The sequence below is a fragment of the Macaca fascicularis genome, chromosome 17 (genome assembly GCF_037993035.2).
Source record: "Macaca fascicularis isolate 582-1 chromosome 17, T2T-MFA8v1.1".
NCBI classification, from domain to species: domain Eukaryota; kingdom Metazoa; phylum Chordata; class Mammalia; order Primates; family Cercopithecidae; genus Macaca; species Macaca fascicularis.
Window position 1 is genome coordinate 102,695,458 of NC_088391.1, and position 24,332 is coordinate 102,719,789.

Here is a 24,332-nt window from a genome sequence, read left to right on the forward strand (position 1 = left end):
CCTCCCAGGACAGTGAGCTATGGGGGTGAATTCACACACCTGCCTTGGTGGTAGGGACGTCCCTCCTCCAGCGTCACCCTCCCAGGATGGTGAGCTGTGCGGGTGAATTCACACACCTGCCTTGGTGGTAGAGACGTCCCTCCTCCAGCGTCACCCTCGCAGTATGGTGAGCTGTGCGGGTGAATTCACACACCTGCCTTGGTGGTAGAGACGTCCCTCCTCCAGCGTCACCCTCCCAGGACTGTGAGCTGTGGGGGTGAATTCACACACCTGCCTTGGTGGTAGGGACGTCCCTCCTCCAGCGTCACCCTCCCAGTATGGTGAGCTGTGCGGGTGAATTCACACACCTGCCTTGGTGGTAGGGACGTCCCTCCTCCAGCGTCACCCTCCCAGGATGGTGAGCTGTGCGGGTGAATTCACACACCTGCCTTGGTGGTAGAGATGTTCCTCCTCCAGCATCACCCTCCCAGGACGGTGAGCTGTGCGGGTGAATTCACACACCTGCCTTGGTGGTAGGGACGTCCCTCCTCCAGCGTCACCCTCCCAGTATGGTGAGCTGTGCTGGTGAATTCACACACCTGCCTTGGTGGTAGAGATGTTCCTCCTCCAGCATCACCCTCCCAGGACGGTGAGCTGTGCAGGTGAATTCACACACCTGCCTTGGTGGTAGAGACGTCCCTCCTCCAGCGTCACCCTCCCAGGACGGTGAGCTGTGCGGGTGAATTCACACACCTGCCTTGGTTGTAGGCACGTCCTAGACAGAATCGGAGGGCATTGGGAGCATTCAGCACAGAGGCTTTCAAACGAGGGGCACTTTATTTGGACGGAAGCAAAGAGGAAACCCCCGCAAAGCACCCCCGCGTGGCTGCTGTGCAGGCTCAGGGTCGGTTCCTCCTCTGTTCACTCAAGGCTGGAGCACCCGGGCTCCATCGTCAGCCTCCTTCTCCACCTGCATTGATTCCTTAGCCAAAGCCGTCCAGTCTGGGCCCATGGCTGGGAGACAGGGAAGGAGAGGACGTGTGGGGCCCGTGGCTCTTGACCTGGGTGACATGAGGGTCACCTCCAACATGGCCAGTGCGCAGCCTCCCAGGACCCTGAGGTCGGCGTCTCCGGGTCAGTCCTCAGTGACATCTCTAGGCCCGGGTGGCCTTGCAGTGTGGCCACAGGTGGGCACCACTGGGACAAGCAGCCGTTCCCACGCCGGCAGCCAGTTCCCACACCCGGAAAGGGAGACAGTGCCCAGGGCTGACCCCTCGGGACGGCCTAGGCGCGAGTGCCAGTGACATAGCCAATTCCAAGAGAAATTGCAAAAGACAAGGGTGCATTTTGAGTGGTTGTGTAACAGGCTGTGAAGGGCCTCTGCTTGAAATGCTTGTATTTTTCAGAAAGACTTTGTTACAACCTTCCATAACAAAATTCTGCAGGCTGGGTGGCTTAAACCACAGAAACTCACTTCCTTGCAGTTCTGGAGGCCGGAAGTCTAAGACCAAGGTGTGGGCAGGGCTGGTTCCTCCCGAGGCTCCTCTCCTGGGCTTCTGGACGCTGTCCTCTGCCTGTGTCCCCTCCCGGCCGTCCCTGTGTGTGTCTGTGTCCTGACCTCCTCTTCCTATAAGGACACGGGTCCTATTGGATGAGGGCCACTCCTATGGCTCCATTTTACCCAACCATCTCTTCAAGACCCTACTGCCAAATGCAGTCCCATTGTGAGGTGCCGGGGGCGAGGGCTGCAGCATATGAAAGTGCGGGAGTCGCAATGCAGCTGGTGACGCAGCCCCGGAGAGCTGAGCGCGTTGCCTGGCATGCACTCGTGCCGACTCAGTGTGCGGCTGGGTTGATGGTCCCTTGAAGGCGTCTGTTAAATTTATTTATTTTTAGCATCGCAGAGTCACCGAGAGAGAGAGGCTGGAGCTGGTTTGTCGTCACCGAGTGCAGCTTTCTCAGACTGGATCAAAGACTCACCACCCTTAAAAAAAAAAAAAAAAAGGAGAAGGAGAAGAAGGAAAAGCAAAAGTCAAGCAAAAATTTCAGATACGTTGACTCCTGGGGGCTGGAGCAGCTCCACGGGACGCCCTCTGCAGCTGGTGGCCTCGGCTTCTCCTGACAAATGCTTCATTCACTCTGGCAGCTGTGGCCCCCCGGGGCTGCCGCGTGCCTGAAGCTGAGGCGTGGAGAGCCCGTCTCTGCAGCAGAACCAGCAGCAGCGGGCGCAGGGGAGCCAGTGACACTCAGGCCTGGGACCACGCCAGCCTTGCCAGGCAGAGACGGAGCAGAGAGCCCAGGTGACCTGAACACTCAGGTCACGGAAACAACTCAAGCCCAGGCCCCCCGGCTCAGGCCGGAGACCCCAGCGCTGGCCTTGCTGTTGCAGGAGTGGGCTTCTCTTCTCCCTGCTGTGAAACACCAGACTCACTGCCCACCAGGGGCTTTTGCCAGAGACAGAAAACACTAAGGTAAACGAGGCCTGCTTGGGCTGTTGCAGTCCCCGAAAGTCCGTGGCTATAAACTCATTCAGCAGTTACAACGCAGAGCTTGTGGAACGTGAGGGAAGCCCCTGGGAGTTGATCGAAACATGCATAAGGAGAGAGTGTAGTAATTAATAATAATAAAATCATAATAATGCCACTTGCCATGCACCAGGCGCTGTCCTAAGGACTCTGCGTATATTAACTCATTTCATTCTCACAATAAACTCATGAAATCTTCCCCAGTTTTCAGTGATGAACCAGAGCCACAGGGCTCAAAAAATATGCCCCGTGTCATCCAACCAGAAGGTTCAGCCAGGATCTCCACCCAGGTGGGCTCCAAGGTTCTGCTTCAGACCTGCACACTAGGAGCCTGTACAGCTGGTGACAGCTCCCACCTGGCTTTCACGCACCTTTAACTGAACAATAGAGGCAGCCCCTGATGATGAGGAGGGAGGTGGGGTGATGGGGTGCAGGCCATAGTGTCGAAGGACAGAGGAGAGAAACACCCAAAGGAGACCGACAGCCACTCTCGGAGGGCGTGATGCCTGGTGGACGTGGAATAGCCTGACAACTGGTCCTCTTGGCGCCGGAAATCCTGTCTCGTCTTGACCCTGGCAAGTCACTTAACATCAAACGCTTGATTTTCCTAATTTAAGAATGTGACAGGGTGCATTTCTGTAGACTAAGAGAGAGGAAGGAGACCATTCCTACAATTTAAACTGGGAATGGATTGGATGTGAGCATTGCTGTAGACTAGGAGAGAGGAAGGAGACCTGCACTACAATTTAAACTGGGAATGGATTGGATATGAGCATTGCTGTAGACTAAGAGAGAGGAAGGAGACCTGCACTACAATTGAAACTGGGAATGGATTGGATGTGAGCATTGCTGTAGACTAGGAGAGAGGAAGGAGACCTGCACTACAATTTAAACTGGGAATGGATTGGGTAAGAGCATTGCTGTAGACTAAGAGAGAGGAAGGAGACCTGCACTACAATTTAAACTGGGAATGGATTGGGTAAGAGCATTGCTGTAGACTAGGAGAGAGGAAGGAGACCTGCACTACAATTTAAACTTGGAATGGATTGGGTAAGAGCATTGCTGTAGACTAGGAGAGAGGAAGGAGACCATTACTACAATTTAAACTTGGAATGGATTGGATGTGAGCATTGCTGTAGACTAAGAGAGAGGAAGGAGACCTGCACTACAATTTAAACTTGGAATGGATTGGGTAAGAGCATTGCTGTAGACTAGGAGAGAGGAAGGAGACCTGCACTACAATTTAAACCTGGAATGGATTGGATGTGAGCATTGCTGTAGACTAGGAGAGCGGAAGGAGACCTGCACTACAATTTAAACTTGGAATGGATTGGGTAAGAGCATTGCTGTAGACTAGGAGAGAGGAAGGAGACCATTACCACAATTTAAACTTGGAATGGATTGGATGTGAGCATTGCTGTAGACTAGGAGAGAGGAAGGAGACCTGCACTACAATTTAAACTGGGAATGGATTGGATGTGAGCATTGCTGTAGACTAGGAGAGAGGAAGGAGACCTGCACTACAATTTAAACTGGGAATGGATTGGATGTGAGCATTGCTGTAGACTAAGAGAGAGGAAGGAGACCTGCACTACAATTTAAACTGGGAATGGATTGGATGTGAGCGCTGCGACCTGCACTACAATTTAAACTGGGAATGGATTGGGTAAGAGCATTGCTGTAGACTAGGAGAGAGGAAGGAGACTTTTTACTACAATTCCCAGAAGCAGAAGCCTGTACAGCTCACAGAACCATGAGCCAATTAAATGTCTTTTCTTTACAAATTACCCAGTCTCAGATGGTTCTTTACAGCAGAGCCAATACACAGTGGAACACAGGAAAAAAAAAGAAAGAAAGAAAGAAAGAGAGAGAGAGAAAGAGAGAGAGAAAAAAAGAAAGAGAGAGAAGGAAAGAGAGAAAGAAAGAAAGAAAGAAAGAAAGAAAGAAAGAAAGAAAGAAAGAAAGAAAGAAAGAAAGAAAGAAAGAAAGAAAGAAAGAAAGAAAGAAAGAGAATTTTTCAAAATGGGACTTTACCTAAAAGTAGAATCACTGTATTACTGGGAATGCAAAAATCTTCAACATGAGTAGAGGTGTAGTTTCCTGGGGGCAGCCGTAACAAATCCTCACAAAGTAGGTAGCTCCCAAGAACAGAAATTTGTTGTTTCTCAGTTCTGGATGCAGAGTCAGAAATTAAGCCATCAGCAGCTGTGCTCCCTCTGAAGCCTGCAGAGGAGAATACTTCCTTCCTTTTTCCAACTTTTGGTGGCTCCAGGCATCCCTTGGCTTGTGGCTGCATCACTGCAACCTCTGCCTCCATCTTTACATGGCTTCTCCCTTGTGTCACTGTGTCCTGTCCTCCTAAGGGCACTGGTCATTGGATTCAGGACTCCAAATCCAGGATGATTCCATCTCAAGATCTTTATCATCTGCAAAGATCCTTTTGTGAATCTTTTGTGAATAAGGTCACATTCATAGTTACTAGGGGTTAAGACAGACATATTTTTTGGAGGGACATTATTCAACCCAGTAGCGTGGATGATACCAAGTGGCTTTCAAAAGGGACTTTTACTACTGAATTCTCATGACATGAGGTTGTGAGAATTCCACTTACTCTATCCTCACAATGTTTATTGTCAGGTTGTTTAATTTTGCTAACCGGGTGCATATGAATTATTATCTCCCTTTTCCTGTTTGCCTGAAGAATACTCGCGGGTGAAAATTGTGGTTGCAGCATTTACCCCAAGACACCTTTGCCACCATTCTGCTTTTAGTAGTGGTGTTTCCATTTACAAAATATAATTCTCGATCGCTGAAAACGTCAAATCCTAGAAAACATAGCATTCCTACATGTGATATTAACACTGTTCTTAAACGGTTGTTGGCCGAAGATTCGTTTGATGAATCCAAGTCTTCCGAAATAGATGATTCTCATGATTCAGATCATTCTGATGTTAGTTCTGTTTAGAAATAATTCCAAAAATAGTTTTTCTATTTGATTTTCACATTGAAAATCAGTCAGATTTTCTGCAGCCTCAAAGAGCGTGTTGATGGAAAGCAAATGAGCACTGGCAGTGAGCCGCACTTTTTTCTTTGTAAACAGGAGAAAGGTTAATTCATATTTTTCTGATTACTAAAGAGACTATCTTCTTTCTTTCTTTTCTTCTCCTTTTGCTATTCACGTTTCTATTAGTGCCTTCTGTGAAACATTTGTCCGTGTCTATTGTCCATTTCTATCATGTTTGTTTCTTTTTGATTTGCAGGTCATGTGGCTAACTTTGTCAGGAGGGACCAGTCTTCAGGGCATCTGTAGCATTTTTTCATTTCCACCCGTAATGCACCAGTGCTCCAAATGCTCCCCGTCTTTGCCAGCACTGAGTGTTTGGAACCTGTATTATTGCGGGCCTGCTCATAGGTGTGCAGTCATATCTCACAGTGGCTTTAAGTTGCATCTCCAAAAAGGTTAATGACGCTGAATATCTTTTCATGTGCTAAGATGCTTTCCATATATTCTCTTTGGTGACACGTCTGTTGCCTACTTTTATACTGCTTGCTTGTTTCCTACTGTTGAGTTTTCAGAGTTCTTTATAGACTCTGGATAACAGTCTTTTATTGGATATGTGACTTGCAAATATTTTCTCTCAGTCTGTAGGTTACCTTTTAAGTCTGCTCAGCAGTGTCTCTTGCAAAGGAGAAAATTTTACTTTTGATTAAGTCCAATAATTATTTCATTTGATTGATGAAGTATGCTTTTGGAGTCACATCTACCAGCTCTTTGCCTGATCCCAGGTCACAAAGAATTTATTCTACACTTCTTTCTAAAAATTTTATAGTTTTGCGTTTTACATTTAGTTCTAAGATCTGTTTCCGTTTTGTATAAAATGTGAGGGTCAAGTCAAGGATCTTTTTATTTATTTAATTTTTTGCATATTGTTGTCCAATTGTTCCAATACAATTTGTTGAAAAGACATCTTTTCTCCCTTGAATTGCCTTTGCAACAGTGTAAAAATCCAAATGGTCATGTTTGTGTGAGCTTATTTCTAGACTCTCCGGTGGGCATCCTTTCTGTGACAGCACATATAGATATCCTTTCTGTGTTAGCATCCTTTCTGTGACAGCCTCCTTTCTGTGACAGCCTCCTTTCTGTGACAGCCTCCTTTCTGTGACAGCCTCCTTTCTGTGACAGCCTCCTTTCTGTGACAGCCTCCTTTCTGTGTTAGCCTCCTTTCTGTGACAGCCTCCTTTCTGTGACAACCTCCTTTCTGTGACAGCCTCCTTTCTGTGACAGCCTCCTTTCTGTGACAGCCTCCTTTCTGTGACAGCCTCCTTTCTGTGACAGCCTCCTTTCTGTGATAGCCTCCTTTCTGTGACAGCATCCTTTCTGTGTTAGCATCCTTTCTGTGATAGCATCCTTTCTGTGTTAGCCTCCTTTCTGTGACAGCCTCCTTTCTGTGTTAGCATCCTTTCTGTGTTAGCCTCCTTTCTGTGACAGCATCCTTTCTGTGACAGCATCCTTTCTGTGACAGCCTCCTTTCTGTGACAGCCTCCTTTCTGTGACAGCATCCTTTCTGTGATAGCCTCCTTTCTGTGACAGCCTCCTTTCTGTGACAGCATCCTTTCTGTGACAGCATCCTTTCTGTGATTGCATCCTTTCTGTGTTAGCCTCCTTTCTGTGACAGCATCCTTTCTGTGACAGCATCCTTTCTGTGATTGCATCCTTTCTGTGTTAGCATCCTTTCTGTGTTAGCATCCTTTCTGTGTTAGCATCCTTTCTGTGATAGCCTCCTTTCTGTGACAGCCTCCTTTCTGTGACAGCATCCTTTCTGTGTTAGCCTCCTTTCTGTGACAGCCTCCTTTCTGTGACAGCCTCCTTTCTGTGACAGCCTCCTTTCTGTGTTAGCCTCCTTTCTGTGACAGCCTCCTTTCTGTGACAGCCTCCTTTCTGTGTTAGCATCCTTTCTGTGACAGCCTCCTTTCTGTGACAGCCTCCTTTCTGTGACAGCCTCCTTTCTGTGTTAGCCTCCTTTCTGTGACAGCCTCCTTTCTGTGTTAGCCTCCTTTCTGTGACAGCATCCTTTCTGTGACAGCATCCTTTCTGTGACAACCTCCTTTCTGTGATAGCCTCCTTTCTGTGATAGCATCCTTTCTGTGACAATATCCTTTCTGTGATTGCATCCTTTCTGTGTTAGCATCCTTTCTGTGATAGCATACTTCCTTCATCGCTACATCTTTACAACGTCTTAAAATTGAGTAGTGTGATTCCTCCAACTTTACTCATCTTTTTTCAAATGTGATTTGGCCATTCTATTTTCTTTGACTTTCCCGATAAATTTTAAAATTTGGTTCTCTATATCTACAAAAAATCCATAATTTAGGGGACTTCCCAGCTCTTAGGATGGATATAGTTTGTCTATTCTGGAAAATTCCCAATCTGTCTCCACTTGTTCCCATAACTATTCCGTAATTCTCATCATAAATGTATCAATCATCCTCACTTGATCCTTAAAGCCTCTTAATATTTATTTCCTATGTTTCTCTTTTTGCTTCCAGAACTGCATTTTGAATAATTTCTTCAACTTCATCTTCCAGCTCCTTGATTCTCTCTGCAGTTGTATCAAATGTTCTGCTTACCCTTTCTGTTGAGTCTGATTTCAAATATAGATTTAAAAATTCAAGGGCTTTTGAGTGGTTTTGAAATCTTCTTGGTCAGTTTTGGCAACCTTGTGCTGCTTTCTCCGACTTTCAATATCCTCGTTTATTTCCTTCAATGTGTTAAACATTCTTTTTTTCTGTTCTGTATCTAATACTTTCTGTATCTTCAGTTATTCGCAGTTGACTTTTTGTCTCACGTCTTATTTCCTGTATGTCTCTTTGTTTTGATTATGAGCCCATGTGTCTTGGCATTTTATCTACTGTAATTCTTTGAGGACTTAAAGTGAGTTTCTTCAAGGAGGATTTTATTTTGTTTCTCCCAAGAACTCAGGAGTATTATCAATTCTGGGACACCTCAAGTTAAATTTTTTGTCTTTCTTAAAAATCGTATGTTTAGTGTACATTTAGACCTCAAAGCCCGTGAGCACAGGCTTATGGCTGGGAATTCTGAGGGAAGACTTTACTTGCGCTGCTCTCAGAGCCAAGGCTGGGGCCACCATCGGTGGGCAGAAGTTTTTGTTCCACTGGTTCGGGTACTGTGCCCTGGCTGCCCCGCACAGGCCTCAGGCTCTGTCTCCTTCGAGGGTGAGGTCCACTGAAAGTCAGATGACTGGGACCGTGGGTGCCAGCAGACATCTTGGGTAAGAGTGCCAGTTTAAATGCACGCCTTTCTTTTCTCAACGTGTTTCTGACTCTGATAAGTTCTGTTATTTTTCCTCAAACTCAGCCATTCAGTAAAAGAATTTTTTTTTCTTTTCATTTATCTGGCATATTAAGTGTGGTGTACCAAAGCTAGTTATTTTTGAAAAGTAAATCCATCACATTACTGAAAATAAAGTCCAGGCATCTTGAACTTTAAAAGTGTAGACACACCCATCATTGCTCCATAACTCCTAGCAGATAATGAGACCCAACCTTCCTCATTTTGTAGATACACTAACTAAGACTTAGACCTACAAACGTTAAGCAGGAAAGAACACACAGATGGGATGGAAACCACAGCCCAGAGCGCTGGGCACCTGGCAGGACACTCTTCCCGTCCTCCTGTATGCCCTGAGCAGCCAGTTTCCAATTCAGGGCTTTGTAGCTGAACGCACAGCCCCAGCCTTGCTGACATAGCACCTTCGACCCAGGCTTTGCAGGTGGCCGGTGATGGGGAACAGTGGCAAAGTCCCTTGGGGTGTCTGGGGAGCAAGGGCAGGGGGAGATTCGTGACAGGAACGATGCCCAGACTGAAACAGAAGGGGCGATAAGCAGTGCCCGCCAGCCCACGAGCCACGAGGAGTCACACGGAGATGTCACCTGGCACACATAGAGTCCCACCCACACGTCGCACAGAGTCTGGGCTCTACACGTTTGCAGGTGGCGTGCACATCAGGAAAACCAGTGAAGCCCTGGCGAAAGGCAGACTTTCCTAGCTGCGCGTGCCTGTTGGATACAGTCCGAATTAGTGTTATTTTCCAACGTGAAGTTCTGTTTTGGCTGAAATAAGAAAGCGATCCCCACTCGGAGGGAAGCACCTGAGACTCGTGTCCTTCGTTGACTCCTTCGTGCTCGGCGGCGCCAGACCGCTGTCGGAGAGACCGCATCTCAGTGGACACAGCGCATTTGTGTGGCCAGCACAGACACAGAGAACCCCAGAGTAAGCCTCCTCCTGCCTCCCTGCACCCACACGCATGCCAGCGTCTCTGCGCTCACAGTCTCTCCGCCCTGCCCACTAGGGGAAGAGTTCCCGGGCACTGCAAGAATTTAGTACCAACTTCCCTTCCTCCTTCCTTCTTTCCTTCCTTCCTTTCTTCCTTTCTTCCTTCCTTCCTTCTTTCCTTCCTTCCTCTATTCCTCCCTCTTTCCCTTCCTTTTTTCCTTCTTCCTTCCTTCTTTCCTTCTTTCCTTTCTCCCTTCCTCCCTCTCTCCCCTCCTTCCCTGCCTTCCTCTCTCTCTTCATTCCTTCCTCCTCCCTCCTCCCTCCCTCCCTCCTTCCATTCCTTTCTTCCTTCCTTCCTCTCTCCCTCCCTCTTTCCCTTCTTTTTTTCTTCCTTTCTTCCTTCCTTCTTTCCTTTCTCCCTCCCTCCCTCTCTCCTCATTCCCTGTCTTCCTCTCTCTTTATTCCTTCCTTCTCCCTCCCCTTCCTTCCTTTCCTCCTTCCTCCCGTCCTCCCTCCCTCCATCCCTTCCTTCTTTCCCTCCTTCCTCCCTCCTTCCCTCTTTCCCTACCTTCCTTCCTTTCTTTAATTTCTTCCCTCTTTTCTTTCTTCCTTTCTTGTCTCCCTCCCTCCCTCTCTCCCTTTCTTCCCTGCCTTCCTCTCTCTCTTCATTCCTTCCTCCTCCCTCACGCCCTCTCTCCCTCACACCCTCTCTCCTTCTCTCCCTCCCTCCTCCCTTCTCCTGCTTCCTCAGAACCCTGGTTTCCCTGGTTCCCTGGTTCTCTGGCTTCCTGGTTCCCTGGTTGGTTCCCTGGTGCCCTGGTTTCCTGGTTCCCCTGGTTCTCTGGTTCCCTGGTTTCCTGTTTCACTGTTTCCTGGTTCCCTGGTTTCCTGGTTCCCTGGTTTCCTGCTTCCCTGGTTCCCTGGTTCCCAGGTTTCCTGGTTCCCTGGTTCCTTGGTTCCCTGGTGTCCCGGTACCCTGGTTCCTGTTCCCATGGCTGCCGTATCTATTATGCATGCGCCCCTCCTGTTCCATGAAGGTAATGGGTGCTCCTCCTCCCTTGATCTTTCTTTGCTCTTCTCTTCCAAAAAAAGTGGGGGGTGCATATTAAACAAACACTCATCACAGTCTTCATTATTTTGGCAAGGAAAACAAATGGGAATCAAATCGTCTTTTTCCTGTCAGGGTGCTGATGAAGGAAATGTCAATAAACAGAACAATGTACTGTGTGACTGCCTGGCTTGAGATCTTCGAGTACAATAAAATAAAATAAAATCCTAACAGTGAGAAGAGTTTCATCACATTCTGTTTCAAACTCCAGGCTACACTTTCTCGATGCTAACCGGTCCTCACCGCTCCTCACCTGGCTAACACGGACTGAATAAGAACCGGCGTTGGCAGGTTCAGGATCTAGAGGCAAGATCCTAGCAGCCCGATGCCCTCAGACCCAAGCCCGGCCCCAGCTCCCTCGTGTCACGCAGCCACACACAGCCCCACACAGCCCCACCACCTTCACTACAGGCATGGTCGAGGCACGAATGGTTTATCTCAAATATCTGCAGGCATTGTTACTCACCAAGAGGGCTTGGACACTCATGTGCAAAGGCAGAGACAGGGAAACAGAGAGAAAGACGAAGGGGTGGTGGGAGAGGCTTTTGAAAGAGCATTCAAGGGTGTTCTGAGGAAGACATCCAAGCATGCAAGTGGCCTGTTAGCTCTGATGTGACCTAGTACACTGGCTTCAGCAGGAAGCCACACAGGTCCAAGCATCAAGCGGCCTGTTAGCCCCTACTGTAACCGAGTACACTTGTTTCAGCAGAAGTCACACAGGATCCTGAAAGCGTCCTCATTCTTGCTCCATACAGATTCTGGATGGAGGTCTCATGAGGGATTCAGGCAGAGGCTGATGAAAACATAAAACGGGCCAGTCTCCAGATGCAAGGGAGAGCTGGAGACAGTGTTCGTAGGTTGACTAGGCAGCTTTGACCAGGTGTGACAAAGGAAGCCCAGGTGTCCCAGTCTAGTCATGTTTCTATCACAAAATGCCTTGGAATTGGTAATTTATAAACAATAGAAATTTATTTCTTATCGTTCTGGAGGCGGGGAAGTCCGCGATCAAGACACCAGCTGGTTCCCGGTCGGTGAGGACCCAGCCTGTGCTTCCAAAATGGCGCCTCTGGGCCGCATCCTCAGGTGGGGAGGGGGTGGGAGAGGAAAAGGGGCTGGGTGTGTCCTTTGGCCTCCATTATAAGGCGAGGATCCTGTTCACGAGGGAGGAGCCCCATCACCAAGCCTCCTCTCAGAAGGCCCCACCTGTTAACAACATCACATGGGGCTTAGGTTTCGCTCTACACATTTGAGAGGCACCTACATTCAGGCTGTAGCACCTGGCGGCCCCCCACTGCTTCCCATACTGCCAGAGGCTGGGGCAGCGTCCCAACCCACCATGTTCCACCAGCAAGATGGCTCCTATCAGCCAGATGTGTGGGATCCGGGCACACTGGCAAGAAGCAGGGAGGGCAGCACAGACCCGGCCGCCCCGTGGCTGCTCTAGGAGACTGTGTCCCTGTTGGAGACTGTGATAGATCCACTCTCTGTCCCAGCCATTGCTTCACCTGTCCTGTCCATCAACCCCTCTGCCAGTATCATACGGTAAATAGTACCATGAATACTACAGCTCCAGGCACCCAGGTGGCATCAGAGAACTGACAAATTAGAGTTTAACGATATCCTCAGTTTGTAGCCGGGGCTGCTTCGGAGCTGACGACTGGGGGGCATTGCTGTCTGGAGCTGACGACTGGGGGTCATTGCCGTCTGGAGCTGACGACTGGGGTGCATTGCTGTCTGGAGCTGACGACTGGGGGGCATTGCTGTCTGGAGCTGACGACTGGGTGACATTGTTGTCTGGAGCTGACGACTGGGGGGTATTGCTGTCTGGAGCTGACGACTGGGTGACATTGTTGTCTGGAGCTGGCGACTGGGGGGTATTGCTGTCTGGAGCTGACGACTGGGTGACATTGTTGTCTGGAGCTGGCGACTGGGGAGCATTGCTGTCTGGAGCTGGCGACTGGGGGGTATTGCTGTCTGGAGCTGACGACTGGGTGACATTGTTGTCTGGAGCTGGCGACTGGGGGGTATTGCTGTCTGGAGCTGACAACTGGGTGACATTGTTGTCTGGAGCTGGCGACTGGGGGGTATTGCTGTCTGGAGCTGACGACTGGGGGGCATTGCTGTCTGGAGCTGACGACTGGGGGGCATTGCTGTCTGGAGCTGACAACTGGGGGGCATTGCTGTTTGGTTGTTGTCAAGCCTCCCCGAGGTCCAAGGTCACCAGAAGGAATGCCCCAGAAGGAGAGGCCATAACTGTAGTTCTAGGAGTCTGAGGCCCAGTTTAACCTTTTCTCTCCATCATTCAGCAGCTTAGAAATTCATGTCATTCCCTCTCTAGGCCTCAATTTTTCTCTACCTGTAAAATGGGGTGCTTGAGCCGAATTCCCTTTACCTGTGAAATCCTAGGACCCCGTCATGTCACTTCCATGCAGCAGAGGCAGCGGCCACTGGAGAGGGACACGAAGCACCTGGTGCTTGTTTAAACGCAAGGAGCTGGGTTTCGAAGACTCCACGAGGGACTTTAAGACCCTACGTTACTTATCGACATCAAAAGAGGAGAAGATAAAGCCTCCCAATTCTTCCTCCCACTTCCTCAGGTGGCCAATGCTGCTTTTATTGTGGAATGGGTTTGCCAGAAAGCCTCAGGCTGAGAGGTAAGACTCGGGTCTCTGAAAAATGACAGCTTGACATCAGACCAACAAAATCAATTTCCAAATTGATTAAAAACGTCCTCAAATAAAACTCCACTGGCTTTCTCGAATCCCATTGTAAAAGGTCATCTGGGAAGTAAGTATCATATTTGTTTTAAGTTGGCAGGAGCCCACAGCACACTTGAGGCCCTACAGTTTCGGGGTCAGGCTGGGCTGACTGGGCCCACCCGTGCCTCCGCCCTCATCACAGCCCCCAGCTCCAGGGTGCCCACCAGACAGGGCGGGAAGCCATCTCCAGGCTGGCTCTTCATCTTGGCTCTTTGAAAAGCTTTGGGTGAATGAAGTATGCCTCTCGGATCAAATAAACAATCAACAATTGGCTGCTGTCATTAAGGGAGAGGGAGACATATCCTGGGGGCATTTTGTGTGATTATGGGGTGATTTATGATTCACAGAGATCAAGTGATAAACATACTGAAATGCCAAGAAAGAAAATTGGAGAGAAAAATTGCTACAAATTTTATTCTTATTTTTTAAGGAGATTATTTTATTTGCAAGATTTGCAATTGATGCAAAACCTGTAAATGCAGGTGCCCAACTGTCAAATCCTCTCCCTTCCAGACCCTTCGTAAAGGTGTGACCTGCTTCAAGAGACGTGATATTTGAAAAATGAAATCTACACATTAAGATACATGAAGAGTGACTGTTGACGTGTCAAAAGGATTTGCCACTTTACAAAAGATTCATCCCAGTGTTTCTTAAAGAACCATACAACGGCGACGTATTTTAAATGCCTTTCAATTAAAAGAATTGACTCATGCTCAACTTGGCTTCAACATTATTTCAACTTTATTTCACCTTAAATATCATACAATAAAAACTCACTGTACTGATTTTTATCCTGGGGCAATGTATCTTTCCCTAGGTTTGATGGAGGAATCTGGCTCTGAAGGTGGCACAGCAGAAAACCAGCTCTCATTCTATTCTGCCATTAACTGGTATCAGTGAGCACGGTCCCTTGGGACTCAGTTTCCCCATCTGTAAAACGGGGACAAGCTACTTGCCCACTAAGCCTATGTTTCAAAAGGGCCATGGGTTTAAAAACACAGAAAACAAAGGCGCCCATGCTTACCAACATGAGGTGTTAATATTCTGTCCCCTGGCCACGTCTGAAACGGCCCACCTACACAGGATGGCTGCTGGACCAGTCCCAGGCAGCGTTAGTAGGGCCTCCGGCTACATTCAGGCTGTTTCCCTCCACGTCCATTCTGACTTCAAGGCCTTCACGCTGGGCCCCCTCTCATCCTCCCTCTGAAGCCAGATTAACAAGAAAGGATCCAATGCTTGATCACTCACCTCATGCCACCCAATGTCCATTGATGCCAGGACACCAGGTACTGAGCTCTTCCCACAGCCTGCCCAGGCCCCCACTGGCAATCGAATCCCACTGTGCAGATGAACAAACAAACCCCCCATCTCAGGGACTGCCCACAGTCACACAGCCGGGAACACACACTATGTGTTCAGTGCGTTCAGTGTCTCCTCTGCTGACACCTGTGCTCTGCCCACAAGTGAAGGGACTTCTCCGCCGTCAGCACACCGAGCGGGGAGCAGAGGCCACCATCACCACACCGAGCGGGGAGCACAGGCCACCATCACCACACCGAGCGGGGAGCACAGGCCACCATCACCACACCGAGCGGGGAGCACAGGCCACCATCACCACACCGAGCGGGGAGCACAGGCCACCATCACCACACCGAGCGGGGAGCAGAGGCCACCATCACCACACCGAGCGGGGAGCAGAGGCCACCATCACCACACCGAGCGGGGAGCACAGGCCACCATCACCACACCGAGCGGGGAGCACAGGCCACCATCACCACACCGAGCGGGGAGCACAGGCCACCATCACCACACCGAGCGGGGAGCACAGGCCACCATCACCACACCGAGCGGGGAGCAGAGGCCACCATCACCACACCGAGCGGGGAGCAGAGGCCACCATCACCACACCGAGCGGGGAGCAGAGGCCACCATCACCACACCGAGCGGGGAGCAGAGGCCACCATCACCACACCGAGCGGGAGCACAGGCCACCATCACCACACCGAGCGGGGAGCAGAGGCCACCATCACCACACCGAGCGGGGAGCACAGGCCACCATCACCACACCGAGCGGGGAGCAGAGGCCACCATCACCACACCGAGCGGGGAGCAGAGGCCACCATCACCACACCGAGCGGGAGCAGAGGCCACCATCACCACACCGAGGCGGGAGCACAGGCCACCATCACCACACCGAGGCGGGAGCACAGGCCACCATCACCACACCGAGCGGGGAGCAGAGGCCACCATCACCACACCGAGGCGGGAGCACAGGCCACCATCACCACACCGAGCGGGAGCACAGGCCACCATCACCACACCGAGCGGGGAGCACAGGCCACCATCACCACACCGAGGCGGGAGCACAGGCCACCATCACCACACCGAGCGGGGAGCAGAGACCACCATCACCACACCGAGCGGGGAGCAGAGGCCACCATCACCACACCGAGCGGGGAGCACAGGCCACCATCACCACACCGAGGCGGGAGCACAGGCCACCATCACCACACCGAGCGGGGAGCAGAGGCCACCATCACCACACCGAGCGGGGAGCAGAGGCCACCATCACCACACCGAGCGGGGAGCAGAGGCCACCATCACCACACCGAGCGGGGAGCAGAGGCCATCCCGGGGCAGTTGGCCACCCGACAGCCTGCGTGCACATTGGAAGCTGGCCTGTCATTTTTTGGGGCCCAGGGAAGGAACACAGGTCATGGGAGATGATCTCCCCCCTGGAGACCTGTGGCATCATCCAGGCCCTTCTCGCCCTCTCAGCCAGGGCAGGGTGGCACCAAGTTCTTCACCTCTGAGGGCTGAAGTGGCATAGACACCTCTGCAAGCCAGAGCCCTTCCTCTCAGGTCTGCAGTGGCCAGCACCCCTCTCATTTGGTGGTTGGGTCACAAATGTTCTTCCTGGGAGTCTCTGCCACCAATGAAGTGTCCCAGACAGCTGCCGTGAAAGAGACCTAGGGCAGGCTTCTGAGGAGGAGCTGCCCCAAAGGACCACCAGTCCCTGAGGGTCTTGGCGGATGAGCTCAGCTGCAGATGCCAGGCCAGGGGAGCGTGAGCCAGTTCTCAGGAGCTCTGGATGCTTCTAAGGAGGGGCGTCTGTGCAGAGGTGCGTTTCTTCGTGTTGACATGAAGAGGAAGGCGCAAGTGGAGACCACCACGGTGTGCCGTGCTCCAGTGTCCAGAGGACCGTCACATTGCTCAAATCCGCAGCCAGGCGGCACCTCCGCGAGCTGGGCATGTGACGCAGTGGTGTCTTAGTGACAGTCGGCTCAGCTCCTGGAGGGGACACTGAGCGGTGAAGCGGGGGCTTGTCCAGATTGCTGTGCCTCACCCACCCAGCACGTCCATCTCCGTTCCCCCATCCCACCTTGCACAGGGAAAGCTGAGCTGCTGGGGGCACGCTGTCCTCAAATCTCCCTGGCCTCAGCAGCGTTAGCCTGGGTCTCGGGCGGTCCTCCAGACCCTGAACTTCGAAGGGACGCAGAGTCAGGGCTTCCACTCACAGGCTGGCTGCCGCCGGCCGCCACTCACACGGGACGCACGGACCACAGGGTTCCTTTGATCTTCATTCTGCAGCTCCCACATCTGAGCCCTGGGCACTCACCCCTAAAAATCCTCCTCCTAAGCAACCAGCAAGGATTCCATGGATGACAAAGGGGTGGGGCGGTGTGGGGAAGGTGCCACCTCCCACAGCCCCCACTGCAGGCAGGAGCTTTGCTGCAGCACAAATGACCCGAGGGGCCTGTCCTGCTGGAGCCGGGTCCACCTGGCCCCAAGGACCCCGTGGGAGAGCCAGGTGTGGGGGTCGCCATTCATCCTAGAGCTTCCATCCCAAATATCTCAGCTCAACTTTTTCCTTAGCTTCCCCGCTGACCAAGCATCCTTAACACACGCCTGTGTATCCACACCGAAAAGCCCACTGTGTGCCTAGTGTCGCTTCACGAAGGCTGTGGGGCCTATCAGAAGAAATGGAAGTAACTGTGCAGGCTGAGCCAGAGTGGGCTCCCGTGGAAGACATCGCAGAGGGGTCTCTGGGAACGGAATGGGTGAAGGTCGCGTGCACTTGAGAGAAATCACTGCCAGCAGGAAGAGCAAGTGGGTCCCTCCTGCTGGCCTCCTTGTCCAGTCCCTTCTGCCGAGAAGAGAGGAAGCACAATGCTGTCCTCTGCCGTTTTATCAGCAGCGCCCCCAACGTGAAGACGTAGCAGGTGGAAAACAGAGGCTTTGTGCGGTGGAGTCCTGAGGGTCTGGGGAGCCACGATGTACTGGGGGAGTGCCTGCCAGGGCTGTGCAGCTGCTCTGAAAACTCACCAAATTTGGAGTCGATGATGGACAAACGCCCCCGTGAGCAACAGAGCTGCCAGGCCCTGAGCACACTTTCCTTAGGGGACCACATCCCCAGGCAGCACCCACGGAGCTGCTGAACACACCGCACCAAAGACTGGGACTCCGCACAGCCCCACGGGGCATGCCAAGGGCAAGTCCAAATCTTCGTGTGAGTGAGGGGACCGTCACCCTGCCCTGGGTTAAACTAACAGCTAAAACACACACAAACACAGACGGACACATGCACATGAGCACACTCACATGTATGCACATATGCACATGCATATACGCACACAAGCACATGTACACACACATACACACACATATGTATGCCATACATGCAACATGCATGTGTGTGCACAACACACAAGCACACAGGCACACATACACACGTGCACACACCTATATGCACAAGCACACACACGTATGCATGCACACAAGCATACGTGCCCCCACAAGGCAACATACATGTGCATGCACAACACACAAACACACACATATAAGTGCACACCTGCATATGCACAGCACACACATGGGCATGCACTAGTGCACACATACATATGCACGTGCAAATGAGGACACATGTGTGCACACACAAACACACGTGCACATGCTATGCCCTGTGGCTTCCTTTCTTTTACACATGTTGCTGCACTGGGGGACAACCTCCTTCAACTTCCTTTCAAACACTACCCAGAAATACTGAGAAAATCCCCCTCACAGAAGGTTATGGCCCTATTGATTAAAAGAAAATTAGATGGAATTATTTTGGAGACACAATGTCCATCATCAGCTAAAACGCATGTTAAATTAATTCATTTGCTGGTCTCAGAGCAAACATTAAGAGTCGCTGGGGAAGCCCTGTTACAAATGAAATCTCTCAAAAGCCACGTGTGGCTTCTTCCCTGTGTGCTGTTCTTCCTCCTGTCGACATGGCACATGCACACACACAACTAATACACGCACACACGTGCACACTGTCGGATGTTGCAGTGCACACTCCATTTCCACATTCAGGACTTTGTCAGGAATTCCTTTCTGCTTGGGTGTGGCGAGGCTCAGATGCACAGCTGGCCTCCAAGCCATGGACGAGCTGCCCGAAGCCCCATGCCCTCCAGGAGCTGGAGCTGCCGTTTTGCATCATTTTTTTCTGTTTCCTCCGGTTCTTCCTCTCTCCTTCTCTAACCACACAATGTGAAAATGCCCCCAGACCGTGCATTGCCTGTTTATTATGCTGCCTCTGAAACACAGATCCCATTATGTGGGGAGAAATGAAAGGAGAACCTGCGTGGATCTGGTTTAGCAGGTGGTTGGATACTATAAATTTTAGGGTGTTTGGCCTCCCTCCCGCTCCTTAGCCCCTTCAATCTTGTCAGCTGTAAAATGGGTCTCTGTTTAACCGCTCATGGATCCTCATGGAGATGAAAGGTGAACTCATGAATTACTGGTGCTGACAGCCCAGCAAGGCCTCGCCGCAGGGGGTCCCCTTTGTTCCGTCCACTCTGACCTCCCGCGCCCTGTCTGTCTGTGGGAACCGGACCAGAAGAATGTGGGGAGGAGTCAGGAGCACAGAAGCAGCAGGCCCGTTCCTGGCCGGGGAGTCAGAGCACACAAGGGGCAGGCCTGCTCCTGGCCGGGGAGAGCTGCCATTCTTCTGCTGCAAATATTCTGACCTCATCTGGGGCACACCTCCACCCTGATCCGATCCATCGGTGACCTCCTTTGTGCTTTGCAAACCGAGACAATAGGTTCTGCTCCAGAATCATCCACACAAGGGCAGGAAGGGTGCTTCTCCTGAGCGCAGAAGTGCGTTTCATTTTCTTGTGTGTGTGGGAAGAAAGTGGCTATGCGCTGAGCCCTGCTCTGAGGAGGGGAAATCCGAGCACAAAGTCCGGAGGGAAGCAAGTCTTCACAGTGCACAAAGATCATTTCAGGTTAAAGCCGTAGTTGAGAAGTGACCTGTTGTTCCAAAGGAATGAGGCACCATGCCTTCCAGCTGGGGTCGAGATTCGTTCAGCAGTCTCATTTGATTTGCAATAAAAAAATTTCAAGAAAGTATTAAAAGCCATGAAAGAACCATCAGTCCAGCCCGAGAAAGTGCACCCCCGGAGGAAAGGGGGTCTCTCTCATCCTCTAAGCACCTTGAGGCCGCCCTCACCATCCCACCGAGGAATTGCCGGAACACACAAGCTCATCAAGTTTCTTAGAATAATGAAAAGCGTTTTCGAAAATAACCGGAGGAAATCAACATTTGGTAACACTGAAGTTTGGAAAAGAGAAACTGCAACCCAGTGTGAATGTAGTTTGTGAAGTTTCTACTTCATAAGAACACATTTTAAGTTCAAATAACTAATTCGTGGGCTTGTGTTCATTTATTTGGAATACTAATTTAAAAAAATCCTTGTCGAGGCAGAACAGTACCAATGAAAATCCCCAAATTAATAAATAAATAGGAGCTTCAGATGATTTAATACAGATCTTTAAGACAACAAAAGGCCACTCTCTGTTCTGAGAGCAAACTGTCCTTCCCTCCCCTTAAAACAAAAAGGTGTTTTTAAAAATTAACTATAAGTCACTTTACTTTAAAAATAAGAATGCCGTCATGGCCCTGGGTTCCTCCGCAGGATAATCACATCCCCTGTGTCTATGGGACAGAGAACCGGTGATGGACGCATCCTGCACCAGGAATGGTTAGAAGATCCGCTGAACTTCCTTAGGACGGGCACGTTCTGTTTCCACCAAGCACTCTTTGCGTTGCCAATAAACAGTGTAATTCTGGTCTGCTTTCAGGTACAATTTAGAGAGAAATTGAGTGATGAAAGGCGAGGCGATTTCCTCCAGATGCCTGCTGGCATAGCAGGACACGCCCGACAGATTCCTGGTTCACACTTTTATTTTGTAAGAGAAAAAAGCAGGTTTTAATAAAATTTCTGTGTGTAAATAGTTTTAAAACTAGAAGCACTATTCCCATCCATAGTCTATGTTCTTGTTCCAAACGTGCTTCTTCTACAATGGAAGTATTTAAGGCTTTGTTCTATTACTTATAATTTGTCACAAAAAGAACAAGGTGGTGAGCTTAGTTTTGTGTAGGAGAAAGGCAATTATCTCACATATTTTCTGGAAAACCTCTAAAATCATCTTTAAAAGTTTATGCCTTGTTTTATGAAACTTAAAATACAGAGTACAGGAGTGTATTATTCTCTAACAAAACTCGTTTTTGGAAGGTTTTGCAAATATATCATCATGAACAGTATTACCTTTTTAAAAAGAGATTCAGAAATTGTATTCATTCACGTTAAATTTTCTTGTACTTCTTCAAACTCAGGAGAAGTTGCAAACATAATTTTTTTATCGATGCTACTTCTATTGCAGAAGGTAATTTCTTAGGCTTACTATTAAAGAGACTAGAAATACTGAATGAAACCCAAAATGCACCCTTAACATTTGCTGCTGCAGCTTCTTGTGGATTTTTTTACTGCTTGTCTTTCCCAACAGAATCTCAGAATTTCAGTGCTCAGAGCTGTGACCTATATATGGGAAAACAAGTTTTAAAATGTAGGGATAGAGAAAAAGAAAAATAAATATAAGCAATAGAATTTGACAAACTAGATATTTCTTTTATTGATGATGCGTGTTTTTTCTTCCTTTTTTATTTTTTATTATACTTTAAGTTCTAGGGTATGAGGCCAGCGAGAAGGAGGAGCCGCCCTGGGGAAGGTACCGAATGTCGCGTGGAGCCTGGCTCTCTGCCTTTGAAATACGCACAGGATTTTCATGCACTCACCAGCAAGGCTGGCTTTTCAGACTGGCCAGATTTAACTCAGGACAGTTGTATAGAGGACCGGGGTTGAGCCTGCCTTCCAAAGAAAGCAGAGAAGTCTCCAGAAACAAAGACTCCCAGATCCAGCTTACAGGCTGATGGTTGTGAAGGAAGAATTGGAAGGGCAATTAAGTGCGCTGTGAAACATAGCACGAAAGGCATTAATTCCTCAGTCTCTTGCTCGTGAATCTACTTTTGTGTTGACTTTTCACCAGTACAGTTGGGGATGCCCTTGTCCACAGCAGCGTTTCTAGAGGGCTTCTAGATTTTCTGAGCATCATATTTAGGTAGATGATATCGTTTCAGAGCCTTTGATATCTTTGGGGATTTCTTTATCCAAATGAACTGAAGTGTTAGTTTAAGGGCTTTTTCCATGCTGAAAATGCCTGTTTTTGGCTGCCCACCCAACTTCCCCAGAAAGTCATGCAAATAAAGTGAGACCCCCATGGAAAGCAGGGAGGAAACGAGAGGGGGTGTGGGGTAGCAGTCAGAGAAGAGGAGGCTATGCACACCACAGAAAGGGAAGGCGGCAGCCACATGGACCTGGGCCCGCGGCTGGGCCCTGAAGCCTGCAGACCATCGTCTCTTCCCCTTTCTCTTTCTGGGTTTCATTTCACATCCAGCAGATGGTGTGAAATTCCGGGTCATCTTAAATGGACAAAGAATATTTTTAAATACTCCAAGGAAAGCCATGGTTATGTTTTTTGTTGTTGTTGTTGTTTTCAGTGTTATTGGGTCACAGTTTCTGGGAAGAATTCTCACTATAAACATGTGTGTCTCACCGACACCAAAAGCCCTGCGTGCCAATTCAGAGGCTCTTGTCTGGCGCCCTCATCCCAAGAGATGTTACACTCTGCAGCTTAATTCCCATCCCAGCTTCGCCGACCACCTCCCGGTGGTGTCTCCATCTGTAGCCTCCTTTCCCAGGCTGGACTGCGTCCCTCTAAAATTCACAGTTGAAGTCTGAGCCCAGGCAACTCAGAATGAGGCTCCACAGTTCTCCCCTGGCACTCGAGGAGACTGGTTCCAGGAACCCCTCAGGCGTCAAACCCATGGATGCCCAAGTCCCCTGTACAGAATGGCATGGCGTTTGCATATAACCTGTGCGCCTCCTCCGTGTGCTTTAAATCAGTTCTAGATTACTTATAGTACCTAATACAGTGTACATGATGTGCAAATAGTTGCTACGTTGTGTTAATTTTTTATCTGTACTATTTTTATTGTTGTTAATATGTTCGATCTGCAGCTGGTTGAATCCATAGATGCGGAACCTGAGGATAAGGCGGGAAGTGTATTTGGGCAAAGGATTGCTGCAGAGGAGATTCGTGGAGATGCGGTCATAGTGGAGTAGGGTGCGCCCTAATTCAATATAACTGGTGTCCTCATACAAAGAGGAAATTGGACACAGAGGAGAAAACCATGTGATGTGGGAGGCAGAGGTTGGAGGGGTGCAGCTATGAGCCAGGGACCACCAGGGACAGCAGGCAGCTCCACAAGCTGGGAGAGGCTGGGGCAGACCCTCAGAGGCCCCGGAGGAGCCGGTCCTGCCCACACCCTAGTCTTGCACTTGGGGCCTCCGGAGCTGGGAGAGAATCAAACGCTACTGTGGAAGTCACTCGGTCTGTTACAGCCCTCCTATGTCTCTTTAACTTATTTAAACGGAGGTTCCGCTTCTTCTCCTCTAAACTGTGGTGGTTACTCACTATGGTTCCTCCTAATATATAACAATGTGTAGGAGATTCCGTTTTGATATCATAAGCATTTACCTTTGGGTAAATTTCAGGGTCCAGAGTACATATGGGTCCTGGGGACGCAGGGCAGGCAGACCCTAAAGTGAGGCTTTTAATGACATGCAAATTAGGTGCAGATTATGCAGAAATGTCTAGAAGAAGAATGGTAACTTGGGAGTGGTCCTGGTGCTGCCGTGGCGATGGTAAACTGATATGGCATGGGTGGGTGTGTCCTGTGGAGAGGAGGTCTTGCCTCTTTCCTATTTCAGGCAAACCTCAGTCCAGTCCAGAGTCTGGGTCCCCACCTCTGGAGTCGAGTCCTGCCTCTGCCTCTCCAAGGCCTGGCGTTGCCACCTTCCACAGGCTCCTGGGGGCATCCCCTGCCTCATCTGTGCATGAGAATGGATGGCCCTGAGTGAGGGAGCCCATGGCAGCTTCTCCTTTCTGGTTTTAACTGAGCCAGTTGCTGAATAATGTACCTGGGAGGCCCTAGTCTGAGAACACAGGGATGCACTAAGCTGGCTCCAAAGAATAACACAGGGAGAAGCAGCATTGGTGGGAAGACCCCACAGCCAGGGCCCCTGTAGCATCTGGAAGATGACTAAGAGGGAGCACTGTGGATGAGGGAGACCTAGTGGGATTCCTGTGAAAGGCAGGCGGGGTGCAGGCAGGGTGCAGGCGAGGGCAGACGGGGTACAGGCAGGGTGCAGGCAGGGGCAGACGGGGTACAGGCGGGGTGTAGGCAGGGGGCAGGTGGGGAGCAGGTGGGGTGCAGG

General features: G+C 50.0%; 1 long non-coding RNA gene across 1 annotated transcript; it reads left to right on the forward strand.

Moving 5' to 3' along the window:
* The first annotated feature begins 10,751 nt into the window (after window positions 1-10,751).
* LOC107127990 (uncharacterized) lies at window positions 10,752-14,382 on the forward strand. Its single transcript, XR_001486471.3, has 3 exons — window positions 10,752-10,835; window positions 11,662-11,786; window positions 13,313-14,382. It is a non-coding gene; the product is annotated as an uncharacterized lncRNA (long non-coding RNA).
* The last annotated feature ends 9,950 nt before the right edge of the window (window positions 14,383-24,332 follow it).